At 46.1% G+C, this 13,789-nt stretch overlaps 1 non-coding gene across 1 annotated transcript; it reads left to right on the plus strand.

Moving 5' to 3' along the window:
• Positions 1-8,886: 8,886 nt before the first annotated feature.
• Positions 8,887-8,958, plus strand: TRNAH-GUG (transfer RNA histidin (anticodon GUG)). Its single transcript has one exon. It is a non-coding gene; the product is annotated as a tRNA-His (tRNA).
• The last annotated feature ends 4,831 nt before the right edge of the window (positions 8,959-13,789 follow it).

Genomic DNA, 13,789 nt, shown 5'->3' on the forward strand with positions numbered 1-13,789 from the left:
GCTGAGTAGGTCTAATATTTATTTAATTTTCTTTCTTTGTGTAGGAATTAGAAATTATTATCCGACAGGAGCACTGTATCTAAGTTATTATCTGCAAAAAACCAAGAGTTTTCAGGTGCTCAAGTAGCCTCTGGAATCATGGTTAAATTTGCCCCTCCCCCCCAAAAAAATCTGAAATGGCATCCCTGAGGAGAGTAGCAACGGTGGAAGAGAAGAAAGGAGTTGCTGAACCCGGTGGAGCGAATCGCAAGAAGGGGGAACCACCCAGCAGTGAGTAGAGCACCCTGTGACAAGTAGCTAACATTTTCCTCACCTCCCACCCCGACCCACACCTCCAACAGAGATATTATAATACAGACTTTAACAGAATGTTCTTGATAACCAGAAGTTTGACAACTCTTAACAGACACTGCTGATGACAATTTTGTGTCTCTAAGGACTTTTAACCCTAGGACACAGAACACATATTAAAAAGTAACTTTACTGGACAATATTTATGGCTGTGGGGAACTTTTCTTTCTGGCACCTTCCCCGTCTAAATGTTATGGGTGATCCCAGGCACATGGCATGCATACAGTCATTTTCACTTTCACTCCATAAAACTAAAGAATATGAAAAGGCTGGGTAGTTTTGCAGCTAATAAATATAGAAAAAGGAAAAATAAGGTACTTCAGATAACAGGGGGCTCATGAACTCTTCAGCTCTCATAGTCTCCTAGACTCTCGTAGAGTAGGGGATGGAGCTGCAGGCAAGGAGCCAGATGTCGATATTCTGCTGGTGCAGCGTTTCTCATTAGCAGGCCTCCTTCAGGTGCCAAGAGATTGGTCAATGGCTGGAATGGCCTGGTTGTTGATGTCATGACTTTCTTTCCCTAAGGAAACCCTGGGGATTCTGGAACATCAGTCTGTCCTCGGGTGGCTTGTTGATCCACCAGGCAAGGAGGCTTCTTGGCCTTCCCTTGTACTTGCAGTTTATGAATTTCACCAGCTTTGCCTTGTAGCACCTCCCTCTTAGGTCTTTGGAAAAATCAGGTGTGAGGCCACCCTTGGAAATATATGACTTGGTCCAATCATGTTCAAACAAGGTCATCCGTAGTGATGGTCAACTTGGAAAAATCCCATTTAAATTAGCAGTTTTCAAAAATATTCAGTGTTTTGCACACCACAGGTCTGTGACCCCAGGGGGCACCACCTCAGACCCCCAAAATATCAAAAATCCATGACAGCACTTTTGAGGAAGGTGGCATGGTCTTATTAGGTCTGAAGATGACATTGTGTCAACAGTTTACCGAAAGCTCAGTATAAAAATCCTGTAAAAAATAGCTAATTGGAAAAACCCTAGCAACAAAACATATCACTCAACATTCATTCATCCATCAGGAAAAAAAAATTACTTTAAAGTTTTATCAGTTTAATCATTTCCAGATTCTTCTCTGCTCGTCTAAAAACAGACACATATTCTTTCAAGATCTGGGCTATTACTGGTCAAACAATGTATCTTTTGGAATCTGCATCTTGATAGAGAAAAGTTACTTTGAAGCTTATCAATATGAAACTCATTTAAAATACACTATTTTAATTTGCTATAATCTCTGTCTTTCCATAAAAGCTGTTCTCCTCACAGAAGCACCAAAGCTGCTGGAGAAGGTGCAAGATCACTGCAGCCTCCTGCTGCAGCCCCCTAAGATGCATAGCACTGGGCGTCAGGTGGCACATAGCCAATAGTTCAAGTTTCTGTAATTTACACATGTTGTCATTTGCTGCAAACGCAGCAATGCTCTACATCCTGCAGTTCTATCCCTGGCTCTTATGTTCTTTCCTTTTATAAATTCAATATGAAACACACTGAAACTGCTAAGGTTATAGGTTAAGCACTCTTTTACAAGTTGGGAAATGCTAATTAGCACATGCAATCTTAACTCTGTCCCCCCGTTACAAATTATAACAGTCTGGTTGTATGTTCTCACACTGGCTTTCATCTACAATATAACATCACAAATTTTTTTCCTTCAGTCTTCAGAGCTTATGAAATACCATTTTCTTAAATTCATATCTGCACATCTCATGGAATACTGAGACATCTTCTATTCAATGGCAGTTGTCACTGGGCGTATGTGCACATTGCCAATGCCACACTGGGAGGGACACTAAGCTCTGATAGTTCAAGTAGCAGCTAAATTTCTGTTTTAAAACTGAATTTTATACCTTCTCTAAAATTCCATACAAAGGCAGTTGTGTGCAAATTGGAATATCTGGTAAGGGGCCGGACAAGACTTTATAAGGACATTGTGAAGTCAGTTGAACAAAGGGTTCCCAAGATAAGGCACCTTAAAAATTAGCTGTTTTCAAAAGTCTAACCCACAACACAGACCTCTACATCTTGAGCTAAAGGGGTACTTCCTTTAACTAGCAGAAGAGTCTCTTATGTGGTGAACCCACTAAAGGGTGACTGTGACACTGGCAAACCAGGTGCCATCTTATGCCAAGGTCCCTATGCCTTACTTGAATACTGACAAACACATAGCAGGAATTAGTTTTGTTCACCTATGTGCTAGTATTATTAAAATAGGTATTAGAATTATAAAAATGTGCTTAGTGTTTAGACTTTATTGAATGTTTGCAGATTGTCACATGCATTAATCTCACTTATAACATCTGTATCCCATTGTCAGAGTCTGGGGTACAATCCAGACCAGCGAGGGGTTCTGTCACCACCTACCCTGGAACCTGAAGTGCTTCACAATGCTTTGCTGTTGTAGCTCCCAACCTGGGGTGCTCACAACCAGCCTCTGGTCACTCCCTGAGTGTGAGCTAGACAGCCCTGGTTCAGCAGCTCTGACCCCAGCAGCCTATCTACAGCCCCACTCTGGCTTCCACCAACCTGGGTTACTACTTGCAGGGTGACCCAAACACACTCCTAGTCCTGAATTTTCCCAAAACTGTGTTCTCTGCAGTGTCCAGCCAAATCCTGGGCAGTTCAGAGAAATGATATGGTTCGTGTGTTCCTTTATAGATACACAAACACATCACAGCTGATTAACTTAACTGGGGATAAGTACACCCTTCCCTTTAAACACAGCCCTGAGTTGGCTTATGGTAAAAATGAAATACATTTGTTAACATACACAGGATTAAGTGAGTTCAAGTATAAGGAATGATGCGAGAAAGAGTTACAAGTAAAATAAAACAAAATACATTTCTATAGATCTGAAACTTAATTTAGCAAGATACAGACTTTGTTCAAGATGGTTTCTTGCTCCAGTCATTCTTCCCAGCCATGACTGACTTTCCCTCAGTTAGGATCTTCCACAAAAGTACAAAGTACTGGCTTCCCATGTCTTCTTAGGTGAAAGATCTTTGCCTAAGCAAGTTTCTCACCTGTATTCTGTTCCAGAGACTTCAACTTCTCTTGGTTGAAGGACCCATCTTTCTCAGCTTGGAGGGGCTCTGTTCTCCTATCTGTCTAGTGCTGGATGCCAAATATGGCTTCAGTGCTTGCTTATATCTTCCAAAGTTCAATGAGCTTGTTTCAAGAAGCAGGATGAGCTCATGCTGTTCTTACCTGCCTGTGGGCCTCCCATCCCCCTGATGATTTCTAGGTAAATGGGGCTTCCATTGTTTCTGATTCCACCAGGCTTAATTTACATAGGAGACAGGTGGATGGCTGTGACATTCCCTCTTGTCTGGGCAGACTGTACAGCCTAATATTGGTGAGTATCCATAATTCCTTATGTAGTGTTAACACAGACATTTCACAATGATATTAATTACCAGTGCCTCATTAGCTTTCCGAAGACTTCACTCTGTACACTTTTATAAGACAGTAATGTTGTGCGCAATCAGTTGTTTGAGTTGCTTGTTACTTGAGGTTCAGCCCTGCCCCTCTCCCCATCTTTATAAACCAGTAAACTTTTGAAATGGATCTTCTGAAAAGTAAAACCCAGACCAAAATTTCTCTCTCCTGCTGGGTGTAGCTGCCATGCTGTCTTCTCCGCAACTTGTTAGTGTGAGCTTTGCTTCCATCCCCTGTTTATGGATCTGTTTATTGCTTATATGTAAATTGAGGTAAACACACATTCTATTGTTTAAGATAGACTTGTTTAACAACTCCCCCTGACATACCTGGTTCACCCACACTTTAGTTATAATTCTAGTGTATAGTCATAACTCTTAAAACCTGTTGTGTACAACATCACACAAGAATATTAATGATCAGTGAGTTATTAATTTTCAAAGGATAAATCATAAGGCATATTTTGTACAAAGATTATTACAATGGTGTGTAAGGTGTGAATACAGGGGTGCTTACTGTCACATACCTGTTATCAGGTAATATTTAAGTGTTTGCATTGCAAGCCTCTGTAATTGTAAATCACCAGACAGGAGAAAAGCATTAACTAGTGTGAAATACTAATCTCCAACAGGAGGTGTTATCTCCTGCCCAGCAAAGAATCAAAGAGGAGATGTGCAAGTTCCCTCCGTCAACAGAACTGGAAGGTCAGAGAAGGGGGGAAAGGGAATAAACATCCTTGACAAGGAGAAACTGTATCTCTATGCTGCTGGACTCTCGAGGACAAGGTTATCTAGGCATAAACAATACCCCAGTATTTTAGCCTGGGTTAACCCTGTGGGACACACAGAGCTTGCTGTAACTCATTTGTGTGTGTATGTTTACCTGTGTGAACCTTTAAATAACTCTGTTTCCTTTTCCTATAAAATACATCTTTATATAGTTTATTATAGGATTGGCTACAAGCATTATCTTTGGTGTGAGATGTAAGGTGCAGTTGACCTGGGGTAAGTAACTGGTCCTTTGGGACTGGGAGTGACCAGAATATTGTTAGGTTTCAGAGTAACAGCCGTGTTAGTCTGTATTCGCAAAAAGAAAAGGAGGACTTGTGGCACCTTAGAGACTAACCAATTTATTTGAGCATAAGCTTTCATGAGCTACAGCTCACTTCATCATATTGTTGTGATTTATGGTAAGGGACCATCTATCACAAAGGCAAGCTTACCTGGGTGGCAAGATAGATTGGAGTACCCAAGGGAACTGTCTTTGACTCCCTGGTTAGGCTGTTATACTGCTTGAGCTTGTTAATTGTTTGGTAAAATACAAGAATAGAACTCACCACCAGTTTGGGATTTGTGCCCTGGTTCCTAACGGTCTGCCCTGCTTTTGAGTCAGTGCAGAAGAGCTTAACAGTGATATGTAGCCACACTGAGTTCCGATGAAGTGAGCTGTAGCTCACCAAAGCTTATGCTCAAATAAATTGGTTAGTCTCTAAGGTGCCACAAGTACTCCTTTTCTTTTTGCAAATACAGACTAACACGGCTGTTACTCTGAAAACTTTCTTTCTTGACACCATAAAAACACCCATTAGACAAGTGGAGGGAAGAAAGTCAATGGAACTACTCACACCCTTAAAGCTAAGTGAATTAATCTGGGGTTGTGTAATCAATGAGCTTGTTGGCCTTAGGATAGCATATAGAGAATAAGGCAAATGACTGCTAGAAGAGAAAGGGTGGTCTTATGGTAAGAAAGAACCCAGCCAGGTGTCTATTGTGGGCTCTGCCAGAGCAGCTGTGTGATGCTAAGCAAGCCTCTTAAACCAACATTTTCCCAGGTGACCACTAATTAAGTTTCTTGATGGCTAGGTGCCCAGTTTGAGAAGCTGGGGGGTCTGGTTTTCAGTTCAGAGACACTCAGTTCAAACTGAAGGCGCTAGGAGCTCTGGGTGCTCAGCAGGCCCTGAGGAACTGAGCCTCAGCTCTTGAGACATCCCACTTGAGCAGACACTGCAAGTGTTGGTCTTAATCTCTCTGTATCTCAGTTGCCCATCTGTAAAATGGGGGTAAGAATACATGTTGGGTGTGGTGAAGTTAAATCCATTAATGTGTGGGTGGTTTGGACATTGCGAGGAGGAGTGCCAGCGAAAACCCATGAAGAAATAAAAATGTTCATATTCAGTGCAGAGTTTGCAGAGTGGGCAGTAAATAAGGCAGGGGCCACATGTTGAATGAGGGAGATAAAAATAAATATCGCACAGCTACCTTGGGCTTTGAGCCCCATCCAACCTGTGCATTGAATGACGTACAGGTCCTGTGGAAAAAATTATATATGATCACATAGTTACAGATTGCATCATGTTGTTAGTGCTGCAGAGTGTTGCTGATACAGCCGAGTCGTTAATGCTGCTAGTGCTGCTATTCTTGGAGCTCCGGCGTTAGCTGCACCAGCAGAGAATGCATCACGTTGGGTCAGAAGGCCTCGATGTTATTCATACACAAAGACCACAAGCTCAGTTTGGTGGCAAAGGCGCTTCGCCAGGTTTATTGTCAGCAATGCACGGCACTAGCACCTTGTCCAAAGGGTCACAGGGACACTGACGCATGCCAGTGACAAGGTAGAAGCTCAGTCAGCATTACAGGATGCTGTCCCCTTGGCCAATACAAAGATGTCCCAATACTTCTCCTTTTATACCCTGGTCTAAACAAGTTACATATTACCCTCCAGGTATTGTTAGTTATCACTAAAGCTGCAAATCTGTCATGGAGGTCACAGAAGTCACAGATTCCGTGACTTTCTGGAACCTCCACAGCTGCAGGGGCCAGTGGTCGGCCTGCAGGGCCCCCCAGAGCAGCGGCACCCCAGGAGCTGTGAAGTTTTAGTCAGGGTATTTATAGTGAAAGCCATGCACAGGTCATGGGCGTGAATTTTTGTTTATTGCCCATGACCTGTCCATGACTTCTACTAAAAATACCTGTGACTAAATCTTAGCCTTAGTTATCACCTTTATATCTTGTACCTGCCAGTTTGAACAAAACATCCTCATCCATTATCCTGCCATCCTATTCTTCTCTTATGAGGGGTCGGTGTGTTCCTGTGCAATCTTTTGGGAATTTGTTTATGTAGCTACTTGAGAATGCTGGGTGTTCTTGTACCATCCTCTCCAGTCAGGAATGTGCTTACTTGGTTAGTCAGTACCTGGTGTGTTACTGTTCTGCAAAGCTTGACCCTGGTTCATACTCTTAGTTATGGCTAGGGCTTCAGCAAGGCCTACATATCATGCTGTTTAAATTCAGGATGCAGCAGTTCCCTTAATTTTGGTATTTAATAGGGTTCTTCGAATATCATTTTTACACAGAATTTCCTAGGTTTTGTTTGGAAGAAAAATGAATAAACAGTGAAATTCTATCATGTGCAACTATTTGTCAGGCAGGTTTCAGAGTAGCAGCCCTGTTAGTCTGTATCCGCAAAAAGAACGGGAGTACTTGTGGCACCTTAGAGACTAACAAATTTATTAGAGCATAAGCTTTCGTGGGCTACAGCCCACTTCATCAGCTGTAAATAGTTGCACATGATAGAATTTCACTGTTTATTCATTTTTCTTAAAAACAAAACCTAGGAAATTCTGTGTAAAAATGATATTTGAAGAACCCTATTAAATACCAAAATTAAGGGAACTGCTGCATCCTGAATTTAAACAGTATGATATGTAGGCCTTGCTGAAGCCCTAGCCATGACTAAGAGTATGAACCAGGCAGCAGCAGAATGCTGGGAATCTGGGCTTCCGAACTGTTCCTGGCTCTAGGAAGGGAATGACCTCAGGAGTGGTTGGTACATGGAACTTACGCTCTTGGGTGGTACATGTGCATTTACACAGAGTGCTTTCCCCTGTGGGCTTGTAGTGCTCTATGCAGGTAGGGAGGTGGGCAGAAGCCCAGTTTCACCGACAGTCTAGCCAAGCACATGGACATGGCATATAGTCATTCAAAAAGTGTGGCTAAACAGACAAGACTTGGTTTCAATTTTCAGCCCTGCCAGGAGTGATCTCATGCAACCTGTTTGGTCCGCAGTTACCTCATCTGAGGTGGGGATGGGGTGAGACGATGATCCATCTCCCCTTGAAGCTTAGGTGGAAGAGACCTTCCCTAATGGTAAGGGCTTAAAGAGCACAAAGATGAAAGGACTCTGCAGAGAAACAGAAATGGGCTTTTTGTTCTTCCTGGTGATAGAGAACAGCAGGGAAGGGTTGGGGGTGAGTGCATGTGTTTGCAGATGTGAGTGTGTGCAAGTGTATGTGATGTATGAGTGTGTGGATATCATTGTGCCCATGAGCGTGGGGGGTGCATGTGTGTAAGCACTGTATGTATGAATGTGAGTGTGCCCACGTGAGAGTGCCTGGTGTGTGTGGATGCGATGTACCCATGTGTGATGCCGTGGCAGGCTATGTGTGAGTGCACAGAGTGCAGGGGGGTCTGTGAGTGCAGCTCTGTGTGTGTGGATATGAATCTGTGCACAGATGTGAGTGCACGGTCTGTGTGGGGATGTGAGTGACTGCACAGTGTGTGTGATGACACTTGTGCCCATATGAGTGTGCAAGGCGAGTGTGAATGTGCTGTGTGTGCCTGCACGGGGCGGTGTGCGCCTGTTCCGCAGCTGCGGTGCGGGTCCCGCATAGGCGGCAGGCAGCGCTGGTTCCGGTCCGCTCCCGTCCATCCCCCGAGCGGGGCAGCGGCAGGTGGGACCAACGAACACACACACTCGCCCAACCGCCAACGGGGGGCGCGCGCGCGCACGCCCACAACTCTCAACAGCAAAACCGCCCAAGTGCCCCAGGCGCGCGCCGAAAAAGAGCTAAGGAGTTTTGTCTCTGCGGCTCCGCCCACCCCTATTTCGCACATGCGCAGTCACTGCGGGGAGATCCGTGCGGGATAGAGCACGACCCCGCCCCCTTGGAAGCCGCATGCGCAATAGCTACACCAGAGATGGTTCTGAGAATGGGCAGGGGTCAGGGCTACTGGCCCGCCCTCTCCGTGGTGACGTCATCAGCACCATTCTGAATAAGGCGAGCGCCGGGCTTTTCTCACAGAGCCCTAGTAGCTCGCCGTGATCGTATAGTGGTTAGTACTCTGCGTTGTGGCCGCAGCAACCTCGGTTCGAATCCGAGTCACGGCATCGCTTTGACAGCGATATCACGGCATGTGGGCACTGATAGCTTTTTACGGGGGGGGTTGCAGACCAGGCAACGCCAGCTTCTTATGGGGCACCCAGGCACAGCCAGCCTGTTACAGGGTACTGCGGGTTTCAGAGTAGCAGCCGTGTTAGTCTGTAATACACAAAGTAAAACTATTCCCCTCCCCCACTGTTCCTCAGAGGTTTGTGTCAACTGCTGGAGATGGCCCACCTTGATTATCACTGCAAAAGGTTTTCTCCCCCCCCCCCCCGCTCTCCTGCTGGTATTAGCTCATCTTAAGTGATCACTCTCCTTAGTGTGTATGGTAACACCCATTGTTTCATGTTCTCTGTGTATATAAATCTCCCCACTGTATTTTCCACTGAGTGCATCCGATGAAGTGGGCTGTAGCTCACGAAAGCTTATGCTCAAATACATTTGTTAGTCTCTAAGGTGCCACAAGTACTCCTGTTCTTTTTAGGGTACTACGGGACACCCAGGCACGTCTAGCCTGATATGGAATTGGCGGACACATGGGCACATCCAGCCTGTTACAGGGGTAAGGGACACCCTGGCACAGCTAGCCTGTTTGGGGGACACAGGGCATGGCCAGCCTGTTACGAGGTTGGGGGACAGTGCCAGTGTCTATGTCACTGGCCCATCTGTCACCAGACCCCAGCTCTGGTGCCACAAAAGAGGGTGGCGTTGGCCAGTCTGCACTGTTCCGAGCCCGCCCCTTGCCATGGATGTGGCCCGGTCCGTATTCACAGGGGGTCCCTGCGCAGCTCTCCAGTTTCATGGGCTCAGGATCATCCCAAGTGTTCTGGGTTTTGTACCTCAGAGGTGGGTGCCACTCCACTCCCAGCCCTCTCCTCCCCTTGAGGAGGACTGAGCAAGGACACGGTGCTCTGCTAAAGCAGGGCCTGAACGAGGGCCATACTGTTCTGTACAGAGACATGGCCTTGGCACATCTGGGCCGCCATGCAGCTGGGAAGGGGAGCCCCTCTCAGACACCTGGGGAGAGGACTGGCAGAGCCGTTCCCAGCTGCCGGTACTATATGCCATTTCTTGTGGCACCGACTGTCTGAGCAGTGTCTGGCTCTGCGCTGAGCTGTCCTGCAGGCTCCACACCCAACTCCTTTCTGTCCATGATGCCACTGAGGTCACCAGGCATTGCCCAACTCTCTGCCAGTTTCTCCACTGATCCAACACTGTTCTGCTAGGAAGATATTTCAGCTTCACATGTGGGGAGAGCCCAGGGCTAGGATAGTGGGGGAGCTGCAGGTTGAGACTGAGGGACAGCAGCAGAGCTGTGCTGGCGAGGGAGCCCATGGCTGGAGACTGCAGGTCAGGATTGAGGGGCACTGGCAGAGCTGTGTGTGAGAAGCCCAAGACAAGTAAAAATGTTGCCTGCAGCTTCGGCCTGCTCTGCGGGGGAGGGTGCATATGCTACCCCAGTTTCGCATCCAGGAAGCCTGTGAGCCAGGCTGCAGCCATGCATGTTGCCTGGGTTCCTGGACTTGCTGTCTATGTGGCCCATGGTCCCGTGCACAGTGGATCTCTGTCCCTGTGCTGCTGCCAATTGGTTTCAGCAGGGGGAGTTCCTGTATAAGGAGCCCAGTAGAGGGGTGTTCTGAATCAGAGCAATAAGGAGAGGAAGAGGCAATCTAGATGCCAAATTATGTTTGATCTCATTCAGTTGGGGTAAAATAGAAATCAATGGGCTTGGGAATAATCATATGTAAATCAGAATTCGTTGTTTTAGCAGGAACTGCTACTTAGGGTCACACCGTAAACTACTGTAAACTATTACTGCTACGTACTGTATATTAAGTAATATTATCTTAATTAAAATTCACTTTGTGGGTAACAATTGACATTTATGAAATAACAGACTTTGACATTAGATAATAGAATGCACTAGAACGGTGATACTTTCCCTTTTCACTTTCTCAGTTTTCAGCCTCTGTACGCCCAGAGTTTGGAGGAAAAGTTAGTTTGGTTAGATCTTGAGCAATCCTCTTGTGCAATCTTTGTTGGCTGTTTTGAGTTCCAGCTTAAACAAAGACATGTATTCCTTGATGTGATGTATTGGTTTCTTGATTGAACAATTAGCCCCGGATTTACAATCTGTTTGCTGTCTGACAATTTCTCTATTCCTGCACTTCACCTTGTATACCTTAAGATGCTGCCAAATGGTTTGTGTTAGAGTCCTTACTATTTCTTACTTTCACTACAGCTCACTTCCTCCTTATTTCTTATATCCGTTTCTCTTTAATTAGAGCATATTTCCTTCACATTTCATTCTTTCTTTACTCTTCTTGCAGTTTTCTAACCATGTTTTTCTAATAATTCTTTGATTACTTGGAGACTCTTTATTTATTTGTCCTCTGGTTTAACTCTACCGTTCTTCCTTGAACGTTCCCTCTTTTCTCCTCATGCTGCTGTCTTTCCTCTTTCTAGGTACTGACCCTTTTACATAGGTGCTGGAACTAGGAGTGCTGGGGGTGCTGCCATACCCCCTGGTTTGAACTGTTTTCCATTATATACAGGGTTTACAATTTGGTTCAATGGCTCTCAGACCCCCCACTATACAAATTGTTCCAGCACCCCTGCCCTTTTGTGGCTATTCCTACTATCTGTTTTTCCTGGCCCTCTTGAACTGGACTTTCTCCCTTTCAGCTCTGTGCCTGGTGACCTTCCGACATTGGTAGAGGTGGCAATGTCATCTCCATTCTTCCTCTCTCTGGCCTGGTCTGCTCGGGACATCTCTCAGGATCAGGATGATGAAGCTCCGGGGTCCCAGGAGATGGCGGGCCTGGAAATCATGATGGTGAAGTTCATTCCAGTAGCCAATTTTTTCTCCCAAAGTCTGTTTCTTTAAGGACCCCAAAGAGGGTGATGCACTGAATAGACCCTCACTTATTATTGTGTCCACCAATTAGGCCTAGTTTCCACCACACTAATTTTGTTTAACTGGTTTCTGATTCCACACTTTTCTTGTCCACCAGGCATGATCTTAACACAGTCCTTGAGTTATATCAGGAGGCCTTTTTGCTTGGATTAAATCAGTCTGTGTGTCTCCCTTTCGTACCTTTTCCCACTAACATTTGCTGTTCTTGGTTGTTGTGACATCTTATGAACTTACACTCACTTTTGACAACTGAACCCACAATTAGTGCACTGTTGTGATAACTGGGCCTATACATTTTCCCTATCTGCACCAACAGGTGGGCATCTGGCCATCGTAAAAACTGAGCCAGCATGCATCCCCTTCCCCTCTTCTCCCTGTAATCACTCTGGTTAATCCTGACATATATAGCCCCAGGGAGGATCAGGGTGCCAGCGTGGGGCCTGGGACGAACCCACAGAGAGACACTCCCTGTCCATCCCTTCTCTCTATGTTGTTGGGGACACTGAGCATGGCCACTACGTAACTCGAGGGGATGGAAGACCACGAGTGTCGATGAAGCCCCATCGCACTAGGCCCAAGTGTCCTTGGCCCTCCCACCCCCCGCCTGGAGGCACTCGCATCAGTTATGCGCACTAGGCCCAAGTGTCCTTGGCCCCCCCGCCTGGAGGCACTCACAGCAGTTATGCTCAGGATCTGCAACAATATGTTGCAGAGTCAGACTGCCTGAAACTAAACAAGGCCAAACAGGGCAGATATGGAAGAACAGTGCTGAATAAAGCAGCTTTATGTATGGTTTAACAGATGGTACAAAGCAAAAGGGAACTAGCTGGTAACTGGATTGGCTGGCTATATGGATACTTAGGGCAGCTTGCTTTTGGATAAGTATGCTGAAGAAAGGATGTATAAAAGCCTGTGTAACTTCCTGCTCTGTGTGCAGGATTTGAGATTCTATTCTTCCTGTACCTTCTTTGAAGCTTCAAATAAACTTTTCTGCTTCTCCACCCCGTTGTGATTATTGGGTGACACACACTGGGCAACGAACCTTGCTGTTGTTCGCCTCTGGCACTGGGTGCCAGCAACAGCTTTTGGCATCCCTGGGTGGGCGATGAGGCTGCTATTTAGCCTTGTCCAGACCCCTCCCGGAGGTCGAGGATTGCGGCGAGAACCGACGCCCAGCGTGCACCGGTGAGTTTATCGGGGGCCTCGGAGGAGACACAATTTGATCGACCCCGGAGGGCACAATGGTGCAACACACTCATATAGTGGAGAAGCAGCTGTGGGCGACGGTGAGGAACCGGTCCCTTTGATAAGGTAGGAACCTTTTGAAATCCGGATTGTATGCTCTGTTGGAACCTGGGGACGCCCAGAGTTACCCTGTAGGTATGGGACAGGGACAGAGCTCGGGGGTTAGGGCACAGTGTATGCCCCTAGAATGGATTCTAGCAAACTGGAAGGTATTTGGTGCGGATCCGATGACTAAGAGTCAATTAAAACGATTCTGTACAGTTGACTGTCCTCAATATCAACTAGAGGACCAGGAGTGGTGGCCACCAGGAGGGTCAATTAAGTACAACACGATCCTCCAGTTACTCCTGTTCCGTCAGAGAACAAGGAAGTGGAATGAACATATGTATGCCCATTTGTTTTTGGCTTTATGTACTTGACCAGATATTTTACAGCACTGTAATCTGACTCCAACTGGTTCGGTAGCAGCTAATGTTAGTCCCCAGACCCCCACCCCCACTGTAATGGCAGAGCCGGTGTCCCCTTCGGCCCCTACACCCACACCTTTTAAGTCCCCAATGGTTGGCCTATACCCCTTAATCACTGAAACTAAAGTCGCCCGGTCTGGGTCGGACAGGCGTCCGGCCACGACTATGAAGGTCTATACTCGTGCCCTTTAACCCTGTGGATTTGGC

The sequence above is a fragment of the Natator depressus genome, chromosome 10, assembly GCF_965152275.1.
Source record: "Natator depressus isolate rNatDep1 chromosome 10, rNatDep2.hap1, whole genome shotgun sequence".
In the NCBI taxonomy this organism is placed as follows: Eukaryota; Metazoa; Chordata; order Testudines; family Cheloniidae; genus Natator; species Natator depressus.